Genomic DNA, 12,230 nt, shown 5'->3' with positions numbered 1-12,230 from the left:
TTTACTAGTAATGGCGGCGATCAGCGATTTTTATTGTGACTGCGACATTGTGGGGGACCCATCGGACATTTTTGACACATTTTTGGGACCATTGTCATTTATACAGTAATCACTGCTATATAAATGCAGTGATTCCTGTGTAAATGACACTGGCAGTGAAGGGGTTAACCAGTGGGTGGCAGTGTAGGGGTTAAGTGTTCCTAGGGGTGTGTTACTAACTGTGGGGGGGTTGGGCTTTCATTTAGTGAACATTGATCTCTGCTCCAATCACATGGAGCAGAGATCAGCGTCACTAGTTGCTAGGCAGAATGGAGAAATGCTGTTTACAACGGCATTTCTTCATTTGGCCGCTCCGTAAGACGATCGCGGGTATGCCCATGGCGATCGAGTCCGCGGGTCCCGCGACCGGACTCACGGGAGATGGCAGGGCGGCAAATTTAAAAGGACGTACATGTACGCCCATTTGCCTGCCTGTGCCATTCTGTCGACGTACATCGGCGTGCGCTGGTCGGCAAGTGGTTAATATCCATACCAGACCTGAAGGGCCTGGTAATTGAATTTGGGGGTACCCCACGCTTTTTTTCTATATTAATGACTTTCAATGAGTGTTCTCTGTATTACGGGAGCCGACAATTCATTATAGCGGCGAGTGATTTTAAATGACTTTTTTTCCTGCAGAAATTACACTTTGTGCAGGGACAGTTCTAAGCACGGGAAACATGCGCCCCTTCACAGGCATAATATAGACACCTCCCAGGTACGAAATTTAAAGGAATATTACACTTTTATTGTTTCACTTTAATCATTATTAACCACTTGCTTACTGGGCACTTAAACACCCTTCCTGCCCAGACCAATTTTCAGCTTTCGGTGCTCTCACAATTTGAATGACAATTACTCAGTCATGCAACACTATACCCAAATGAATTTTTTGTCCTTTTTTTCCCATAAATAGAGCTTTCTTTTGGTAGTATTTGATCACCTCTGGGGTTTTTATTTTTTGCGCTATAAATGAAAAAAGACCGAAAATTTTGAAAAAAAACGCATATTTCTTTGTTTCTGTGACAGAATTATGCAAATTATTAATTTTTCTTCATAAATTTTGGCCACAATTTATACTGCTACATATCTTTGGTAAAAATAACCCAAATTAGTGGATATTATTTGGTCTTTGTGAAAGTTAGAGAGTCTACAAGGTGTGGTGCGAATCGCACAAAATTGATCACATCTGATGTACTGGTGGCCTATCTCGCTTCTTGTGACCCGAACAAGTCAGGAAAGTACAAATACCCCCCAAATGACCCCTTTTTGGAAAGTAGACATTCCAAGGTATTTAGTAAGAGGCATAGTGAGCTTTTTGATGTTGTCATTTTTTTCCCCACAATTCTTTGCAAAATTAAGATTTTTCATTTTTTTTTCTCCACAAAATTGTCATTGTAATAGGTTATTTCTCTCACGTGGCATGTGTATACCACAAATGACACCCCCCAAAAAATTCTGCTACTCCTCCTGAGTATTACAATACCACATGTGTGTGACTTTTTCACAGCCTGGCCACATAGAGAGGCCCAACATGCAGGTAGCGCCATCATGTGTTCTAGGAACATAAATTACACATCTAACTTGTTGACTATTTATTACACTTTTGAAGCACCAGGACAATGACACGTGACACTGATGACAGATGGCACTGATGACAGATGGCACTAATATGTAGCACTGATGACACGTGGCACTAATACGTGGCACTGAAGACACGTGGCACTAATACGTGGCACTGATGACAGATGGCACTAATACGTGGCACTAATACGTGCCACCGATGACAGATGGCACTAATACATGGCACCGATGACGCGTGAAACTGATGACAGATGGCACCGATAAGTGGCATTGATGACACGTGACACTGACAACAGATGGCACGTGACACTGACAGGTGGCACTGATGACAAATGGCACTGATACGTGGCACTGATGACAGATGGCACTATGTGGCACTGATGACACGTGGCACTGACGACAGGTGGCACTGACAACAGGTGGCACTGGGGGCAGGTAGCACTGGGGGCAGGTAGCACTGGGGGAAGGTAGCACTGGGGGTGGATGGCACTGGGGGCAGGTAGCACTGGGGTGGATGGCACTGGGGCAGATGGCACTGGGGCAGATGGCACTGCTGGGGGAGGATGGCACTGCTGGGGGAGGATGGCACTTTTTGTTTTATTTTTTTACTTTTTTTTTTTTTACTACAGGCAGAACGGCTGCCACTGCAGCCGTTCATCTCTCCCCTCTCACACTGTCTGTGCGAGGAGGGAGAGCGGCGCTGAGAGATGATCTCATATGTTTACATATGAGATCATCTCCCATTGGACACGCCGATCACGCTGTAAACGGCCGCTGTGATTGGCCGTTTACAGCGATCTGTGTTTGCCTGTCCCCGGGGGACACGGCGAACACAGAACTTCCGCGATGTGCGCCCGCGGCGGCGCGCATTGCGGAAGTAAACATCAGGACCTCCAGGGACGACCACCCGGACGAACGCGCCTGCTCTACGGCCGTCATTCGGCCATAGGGCGGGCGCGAGGTGGTTAAAATCACTGCTCCCGAAAAAATTGCTGTTTTTAAAACTTTTTTTTGCATCGGTACATGTCCCCCGGAGCAGGACCCAGGTCCCTAAACACTTTTTAGGACAGTAACTTGCATATTAGCCTTTAAAATTAGCACTTTAGATTTCTCCCATAGAATTGAACAGGGTGTTCCGTGGCTTTTCGAATTTGCCGCAAACACCTCAAATTGTTCACTGTTCGCCGAACAGGCAATGTTCGAGTCGAACATGAGTTCGACTTGAATCCGAAGCTCATCCCTACTGAAAACTAGCACTGCACAACAGGAAACTTCTTAAGAAATTTTAAATAGTAGACACAAAGAAATTGCTCACTACCATTGGACACATAGGAAATGGCCACCAATACTGGACACAGATTACTAGCCATTGCTAGAGAAATAAAAACTGGCTTCTCATGTTATACACAGAAAAACTATTCACTGCCACTAAGTAAGGGGAGGCTAGTCACTACCATCAAACACAAGAAGACTGACCACCATCACTATACGAAGGGAAACTGACCATTAAACATAACACCCACATAAAAAGCCACTACCAGACAAGAGAAACTACAGCCACAAGACAAAGTTAGTCACTAGGAATTTAAGTTCGACTCGAACATCAGGTGTTTGCCCATTTGGTGAATAGCAAACATTATGGGGTGTAAATATGAGCACCGCACAATGCCCCATAATGCGCAGCGAGATCGCAGTGTATTGGTGTCTTATGACCTGACCTGCATTCTTTGGGCAATCACAGCATGCTCTGCTGAGAGAGCCATAATTGGCCAAAGGCAGGGTGCCTTTGGCCAATCGTGCTCAGGGGGCTAAGTCCACGTCCCACATTATATAAGGTTGCTTACTTGGCAGTGTATAATGTAATTATGAATAAAGAGAGATTAGGCAGGTTAGTTAGTGGCATGCAGGCAGTGTATTTGAGATTTTATATATATATATATATATATATATATATATATATATATATATATATATATACTCTGCATTTAGTGTAGATATTCAATGTAGACTCTATATTCAGTCAGTGCAAGCAGTGTACTATATATAACAAAGTGTAATTAAGTGGTTAAGGGGAACCCTGCGCCAAAATTTTAAAAAAAATGGTGTGGGGGGGGGGGGGGGGGGGGGGACCATCCATACCAGGCCCTTAAATTTTCCCTTTTTATTTCTCGGGACTGTCGGACGTTGTGATTGAAGATGGATTTACATTGTGGGACACTTTTTTTTTTAATGAAAGAATTGTCAAAAACTGCTGTAATTTTTCCTTTTTTGACACTTTTTTGGTGAATGAGTATTGGTACCATGTACCTGATAGCCATTCACATGGGGGGTGCAGGACCTGGGGGCCCCCTTCTTAAAGGGGGCTTCCAGATTCTGATAAGCCTCCCACCTGCAGACCCCCACAACCACTGGGCAAGGGTTATGGGGATGAGGCCTTTGTCCCCATAAACATGGGGAAAAGGTGTTTTGGGAGGGACTCAAAAGCACCTCCCCATGTTGAGGGCACGTGGCCTGGTATGGTTCAGGAGGGGGGGGCGCTCTCTTGTCCCCCCTTTTCCTGTGGCCTGCCATGTTGCATGCCCGGGTAAGCGTCTAGTATGGATTTTGGGGGGGACCCCCTTGTAATTTTTTTCCAATTTTTGCACGGGGTGCCCCTTAAAATCCATACCAGACCTGAAGGGCATAGTATGGATTTTGGGGGGGCCCGAACCCCATTTAAAAAAAAAAATGTTGGTGTGGAGTTCACCTTAATATCCATACCAGAGCCAAAGGGCCTGGTATGGACTGGGGAGGGGGAGACCCGCGCTTTCTTTTTTAAATGATTTTTTATGTATATTGCCGGGATACAATACAATACAGCTGAGAGCAATTTTAAAAGACATTTTTTTCTTTTAAAAATGCAATTTTGCTGCGGTACTGTTAAAAACATATGAAAGATGCGCTACTTTACAGGCAGACTAAGGGGACCCCCAGGGATAATATTTATAGAAATATTTCCCTTTTTTTTGTTTCACTTTAAGCATTAATAAGATCACTGCTCCTGAAAAAAACTTTATTTTTAAAAGTTTTTTTTTTTTTTGCATTGATACATGTCCCCTGGGGCAGTACCTGAATCCCCATATTCTTTTTATGGCAATAACTTGCATATAAGCCTTTAAAATGAGCACTTGATTTTTCATGTTTGTGTCCCATAGACTTTAACAGTGTTCGCACAAATTTTTTACCTGTTTACACGTTCTGGTGCAAACCAAACCGAGGGGTGTTTGGCTCATCCCTATTAGCCACTGACCACCACCATTAGACACAGGGAAACTAACTACAGCTGTTAGACACAGGAAAACTGACTACAGTCACCAGACACAGGGAAACTAGCCACCACAAATAGACATGGGGAGACTGGCCACAACCACTGGATTTAAACGGGAAGGATCTCCACTTGTAGACACAGGGAAAATGGCCATGACTACTAGAAATGAGACTGCCCAAACCCCCTCGAATAAGGGGTTACATGCCCCCACCATTTGATACAGGGAGAATGACTATTGCCCTATAAATCAGAGATACTACACAAACAACACTAGACAAATGGATGGAGACCACCACTGGACACACAGAAATTTACCATCAGTAGAAAAAGGAGATGTTCATATTTTCTGTCAAAAGCATCATTAGTTTCTTTCCATTCTCTGAATACTTTCAGTTTCCATTTCTCACTCCTGACTCTTACACAAACTTGTGTTTGCAAACAAAAACCTTTTTATCTACAGCTATTAAAAGGGCAAGGAACTGATTCATTAACTAAGAATTTTACATACTATATTAGCAATAGTTGTTTACAACAAAAAGTATATTTAGAAATACAACAATGCTACCTCACCCAGCCAATTCTTGACTGTGTCAATGTAAATAGGGAGAGGCAAAGATCAAAATTAGCATCATCACTAGATACTGCAGTTTAAAACCCAACCATAGATTCTGGACTGCCAAACGCTCAAGAAGAGATTCAACTGTACACAACACCAGGTCAGTAGTAATCGATTTTACATTTTCTGGTTTATATTTTTATGTATTTATCAATTCATCAACTATGCATACTATCTTTCTATTTATATGTCATGATGAAAGGATAAGAAACTAAAAAATACTGTATTTTGTATGAGGATAACACATGTAATTATGAGTATACAGTATTAGTTTCCTTTTTTAAATTCTGTATTTATATTTGGGGTTTACACAAACTTTAACACTTCTGGATGCGCTTAGAACAATTAGTTTTTAATTACTATTGCTTCAGTTTTTTTTTCTCATGTTGCTTTTTTTTTTTTAAGAAAGTCATATCCAGAATTCTATAATTACATGTATTAACTTTATATGGCTAGGAAACTACATTTTTTGAGACTGTGCCCCTTTCTGATTCTGAAACGTTATGTTCTCCATACCTAGATCTATTCTTAAAAAAATAAATAAATAAACCTTCTTAGCTTGTAAGCCACACAAATGGCTGCTTGTATAGAACCTACTTAGAACAATCAGTTTAAATAACATGGTTTCAATTTACTTCATGTTGTTCTTATGGGGTTTTTTTTTCTTTAAAAAAGTAATATTCTGAATTTTAGCATTGCATATATAAACTTCAGACATTGAAGAAAATACACCATCATTTCGGATTTTGTAATGTTATGCTCTCCTTACCTAGATCCATTCTTGAAAATATATATATAAACTTTCCTAACTTGTAAGCCACACAACTGCTTGTGTTGCATTCTATTAAACATGTTATTTTTGTCATTGTTACAATCAACAGTGTTATTGTTAACAATCAGATAGACAAACAGGTAAAACAAAGGTTATTTTTGGCCCATATGGACAAGTAGTAGTCTAGCATGAATAATTAATACAAATTAAATGTATACAAACCAGGTGACACCTCTAATATGTCTTTACTGACAGGTTCTATTTATTAAGAAGTGTCTCACAGCAATCAGTCATGTTCAAACATTCACTGAGATTAAGTGTTGAAGAATTGTTTGAATACAATAGTGTCTGTGTGTGTCTGTCTGTGTGTGTGTGTATGTCTGTCTGTGTGTGTGTGTCTGTCTGTGTCTGTTTGTGTGTCTGTCTCTCTATCTGTGTGTGTGTCTGTCTGTGTGTGTGTGCCTGTCTGTGTGTGTCTGCCTGTGTGTCTGTCTGTCCATCTGTGTGTCCTTCTGTGTGTCCGTCTGTCTGTCTGCGTGTCTGTCTGTCTGCGTGTCTGTCTGTCTATCTGTGTGTCTGTCTGTGTGTCCGTCTGTGTGTCCGTCTGTGTGTGTGTCTGTCTGTCTGTGTGTGTGTGTGTGTGTCTGTCCGTCCGTCTGTGTGTCCTTCTGTGTGTCCGTCTGTCTGTGTGTCTGTCCGTCCGTCCGTCCGTCCGTGTGTCCTTCTGTGTGTCCGTCTGTGTGTCTGTCTGTGTGTGTGTGTGTCTGCGTGTGTGTCTGTCTGTGTCTTTTCTCACTCCTGACTCTAAGCCCTTGTACACACGGTCGGAGATTCCGTCAGAATGTGTCCGATCGGAGCATTTTGCCGGATATTCCGACTGTGTGTGGTCTGTATCGGACTGTTTCCGTCGGAATATCCATCGGACCAACTTTTTCCGACAAAATTCTCCGATCGGACATACTCCAATCATGTGTAGAAAATTCAGATCAGACAAAGTGCCACACATGCTCAGATCAAATTCCTACACCAAAGCTATTGGCTACTAGCGTGAACATAGTCCCGTCGTAACGAAATAACGTCATCACGTCAGATTTTCCGACAACTTTGTCCGACCGTGTGTATACAACAGTTTCGGACAAAATCTGACGGATTTGGTTGTCGGAATCTCCGACCATGTGTACAAGGGCTTACACAAACTTGTTTTTGCAAACAAAAACCTTTTTATCTACAGCTATTAAAAGGGCAAGGAACTGATTCATTAACTAAGAATTTTACGTACTATATTAGCAATAGTTGTTTACAACAAAAAGTATATTTAGAAATACAACAATGCTACCTCACCCAGCCAATTCTGTGTCAATGTAAATAGGGAGAGGCAAAGATCAAAATTAGCATAATCTCTAGATACTGCAGTTTAAAACCCAACCATAGATTCTGGACTGCCAAACGCTCAAGAAGAGATTCAACTATACACAACACCAGGTTGGTAGTTATCGATTTTACATTTTCTGGTTTATTTTTTTATGTATTTATCAATTCATCAACTATGCATACTATATTTCTATTTATATGTCATGATGAAAGGACAAGAAAGTAAAATATACTGTATTTTGTATGAGGATAACACATGTAATTATATGAGTATACTTTCTGCAGCACTTAGGATCTCTCTATCTATCTATCTATCTATCTATCTATCTATCTATCTATCTTCTATTTCATATAGAATATATGAAATATAAGAATATTGAAAAAATAATAGAATGAAAAATAGCTATATATTTTTATCTTTAAATTGTCATATCTATCTACCCACCCAGCTATTCAATTGTTGATACAACAATAGAAATTAATTGGTGTAAACTATCTCCTTTTCTATCAAACTATCCCTTTCTATTGTACAAAAGTTGAAAAAAATATATATCTATATGTGATTTAAGTTTGTTTTAAATAGCCCCTGACAAGGATAATTCCAAAGTACCTTTGTATTTTCAACTCCCACTATGAATCCCAACTGAATCCTCTGCACATATTACTGTAATGTACATGCATTAATAAAGACATTCTCCTTTTGGGGTTTTCCTTAGTTGCTATGTGTTGTAGTTAATATACTCTGTGCTCTCAGCACCTTACAGACTGCTGCTCTTACACTCAAGCATTGGTCTGCATCCCAAGCAGTCAGTCATGTCCCCTGCACATTGCTCCAATCAGAAAGGAGAGGTAATGCAAGTGCATAGCAGGTTGGTGGGTGTTATAAGGAGTCCATTAATAGTCCATAAAATGAATGGCAGTCATAGAATTCCATGAGGGCTGTCCTCATAACAGACACACGAAAAGGAAAGGTAAGCTCTTTGAGGAGTATAGCTTACTCTGTATGTCCAAAAGGAATACGTAATATCTTCAAGATTGTTTATTAACACATAAAAAGGGAAACTCATAGAATGCAAGAAATCAGGCTCATAGTGACTGGTCGACATCTAGATGGGAAAAAATGTCCAAGGTCTGCACACTGAAAGCCACGATGCAGGAGGAGAAGTCACTGGTCACTCTCTTCCCGAATCGCTCCAGGCAGGACTCAACAGTTACTACAAGTAAAAAAAAATAAAAGGTGCTCACACCTAGTGCATTACCAATTATAATTTAATGAATAAAAAATTCATAAAATGTGGGTACTCACAAAGTATTACTCTCAAATGAGCCATAAAAACACACACACTGTGTATGGACATGTGCAGGACCATATCACAGGGTACAGCTGATGTGTTTCAGGGGCGCACCCCCTTTCTCAGAGCTAGGGCTCAGCAGCTGCCCCAAGGGGTTGGGAATGGACCAATCAATAGTGCCCTAGCTACCTGAGCAACACTATTGATTAAAGCAGTGTGCAGGGGGAAAATCATTGGAAAGCCAGACTGATGCATTGTGTGGGAGAGCAACAGCCAAGCTCTCCAAGGTGCTGCCAGCATGGAGGATTTGCTGCAGCACTTAGGATCTATCTATCTATCTACTGTATCTACAATTCTAGTTTTGTAAAATAACAAAATCTATCTGTATTCTGTACCTTTTAGGTTTTTTTATTACATAACCCTTTACAAGGATGATTCCAATGTCACCTCGTATGTTTTACTCCCACTATGGGCTTGACACCAATCCTCCTGCCACCCATCTTTGCTATGAGGTCTACAGGCAGGCAGATCTGATTGCCTCCGGACACTTAACAAACACTAATGAAGAACACGCAGAAGAAGTTTTTATTGGGGAAAGATTCCAAGAAGCATGGAGAAACTGCACAATTATTTGGTATATCTCTTGGAGCCCATGTGACCACTGCATGGAGATTCTGCTGAACACATTTCTTCCCAGGAATCCTCTGGTCAAGTTGCACATCATTTTTGCCAAGAAGTACAAATTATCTTCAATGAGTAATGTTCGAGAACTTTTCCATAGAGGAGTGCAAATTCATGTCATGACTTTTCAGGGTAAATATTATTAAAAAATACAGTGATAGAGAAAAATTATGCAATCTTCATACTATAATTTTACCTTCAAGGGGAACATACTGCCTTGTAGATATTTGTAGCAAATTTCCGGGCTTTCGGACCAGTTGTGTATTTATTTAAAAAAAAAGAAAGAAAGAAAAAAATATTTTTCTTTTTGTAGTTCTGAAAATCTGGCTCTGAATGTTGAACCTCTCATAAAGCTTACTGTTGTCCAGGGCATCATTTAGCGAACCTTCCCCTTACTATCAAGTCTGACAACTGTAAAATAGAAAAGAAGCGTGGGTAACCTACTCAATGGGTATACTTTTCTCTAGGGAGCTAGGTAAAAATGATAAATGTATATTGTGTGAATTCTCCTTTAATGCATGTGACATAGCATGTGGTTAAAGTGATTGTAAAGTCAAATATATATATATTTTTTTGTTCAAAAGACAAACATGTTATAGGTACCTGCTCTGTGCAATGATTTTTCACAAAGCAGACCAAAACCTCTTTTTTTCTGGTCCCCCACTGGTGCTTCTGGCTCCTCATTTTCTTGATGGTACCCCATAGAGTGCCACTTCCTATTGGGTACCACCTGTGGGCTTAATCCCAAGCCTCACTGCGTGTGTCTATAGATACAGGCAGCACAGTTTAGCCTAGCCTCCCTTGTACCCAGGATCTGACTGACAGCAGCGGTAGCTCCTGCTGCCTCAATATAATCTGTAAGTGCAGGAAAAACTGCTACAGATGGGTACCGTGCTGAATTGAGTGAGGATTCAGGTATGTATATGATGGTTGAGGGGGTGATACTGTTACCTAAACATAATTTTCCTTAATACAGGGAATGCATTAAGGTAAAAAATGTTCAGGCTTATGGATCACTTTAAGAGTTAGTGAACAAAGGCAAACTTGGTATCTATTCTTAAGAACAATATACTGTATGTGCCTACTCTAAAGTCCTGCCTGAGTCAGATTCTGGACAGGTGGCATTGTGGAATAAATTATGGTCATTAAAGCAGTAGTAAACCCTTTTTCCCAATTCACACCTACAGTTAGGCTTATAGTAAGTCTTACCTGTTTATACAGTGAATATCTCCTAAACGTGCACTGTATAGGAGATATTCACATGCGCAGTGTCGCTCTGTATTCAGGAAACACTGAGTGTGCCATGAATGCAAAGCGCCGTGCCATGGTAATGACGTCATTGTGGCCTGGCCAATCAAATAGTCAGAGAGCATGAACCGGAAGGATAACTGTGTAAAGATGGGAGTGTTGGCAGCGCTAACAGTGCAGTGCTGGAGAGCTCCATTTTATAGGCAAGTCTGCCACAATATGCTAGTATCAGGGGCATAGTAGCATATTATGGCATGCAACTGCCGGGGGCCTATTTAAAAAAAAAAGTGGTAGTGTTTACTACCACTTTAAAGCCAATCAACTGTAGTCAGAGAAATAGAAAAGCAGTCAAGTAGCTATTGTACAAACAACATCCATTTGTAGAGTCTTACCTTCACTTTCCAGTTACAGTAGTCAGTATGTCTTAATATGACTGTGCAGTCTCATAGGCCCCAGAGGTAGACCCATTGCTCTCAGTAATTAACACTCAGTGAAAGAACTTGTAAGACATGCCCCTCTCCTCTTCTGCAATACAACTCTACAGTATGTGAGGGTGCTTGTGCTGAAGGATGTGTCTGTTTCTCAGCTATGTCAACACAGAGCACTGCAGTGTGAATGCAGGAAGCAGTAGCTTCATAAAAAAAAGGTATTTAACCTACCTCTAGGCCCTTTAAGAGGATCTAAAAAACATAACATGTGGGGGGCAGGCTTAAAAGGAGATAAAAAAAAAAGCTTGAAACTTTAGGCTTTAATGAAAGGGAGTCCAAACTATTTTACTGCAAAAGGGGAGCATTGCAAACTTTGCCTCCAACTGTGGCAGAATAAAAATGAACCAGTATATGCAACCACCACCTTGGCAAAGTTCTCAGATTTTTTTTTCTTCTTTCCAGATTTTCTTAAGTGTTGGAATCGTTACGTCGAAGCTGAGGAACCTTTTGTGCCTTGGAAGAATATTGACAGAAATTACCAGCGAGTTTCTAAATGGCTTTCTACAGCTATACATGGAACTCATTAACACAGCACCTACATTAAATATATTTATTTTAGCTTTATTATTTTTATCTTATGCTCCTTCTTGTATTTATATTACAATTAATAGAATACATACCATATATTACAATAAACAACAAAGCTCCATTCCCACTTTTACGACTCCAAAGTTGCATTACTTTGGAGTTCAACTTTGATGCAATTTTGGATGAGAAACTGCAAATACAAAAAATATTCAAACAACTGAAATCATAGTAAAATTTTAAGTAGTACTAAACCCAAAACAGTAAAATCAGTCTGTATATGCAGTAAAGCATTCTTGTTATACTC

At 40.5% G+C, this 12,230-nt stretch overlaps 1 long non-coding RNA gene across 1 annotated transcript; it reads left to right on the top strand.

The window, feature by feature from the left end:
- Nucleotides 1–5,219: 5,219 nt before the first annotated feature.
- LOC143979088 (uncharacterized) lies at nucleotides 5,220–11,962 on the top strand. The gene is made up of 3 exons (XR_013274008.1): nucleotides 5,220–5,646; nucleotides 7,688–7,800; nucleotides 11,801–11,962. It is a non-coding gene; the product is annotated as an uncharacterized LOC143979088 (long non-coding RNA).
- Nucleotides 11,963–12,230: the final 268 nt, after the last annotated feature.

Source organism: Lithobates pipiens, unplaced genomic scaffold (genome assembly GCF_037356315.1).
Source record: "Lithobates pipiens isolate NorthernLeopardFrog02 unplaced genomic scaffold, aLitPip1_a1.2 Scaffold_1, whole genome shotgun sequence".
Taxonomy (NCBI): domain Eukaryota; kingdom Metazoa; phylum Chordata; class Amphibia; order Anura; family Ranidae; genus Lithobates; species Lithobates pipiens.
This window is presented reverse-complemented; position numbering and strand designations above follow the sequence as displayed.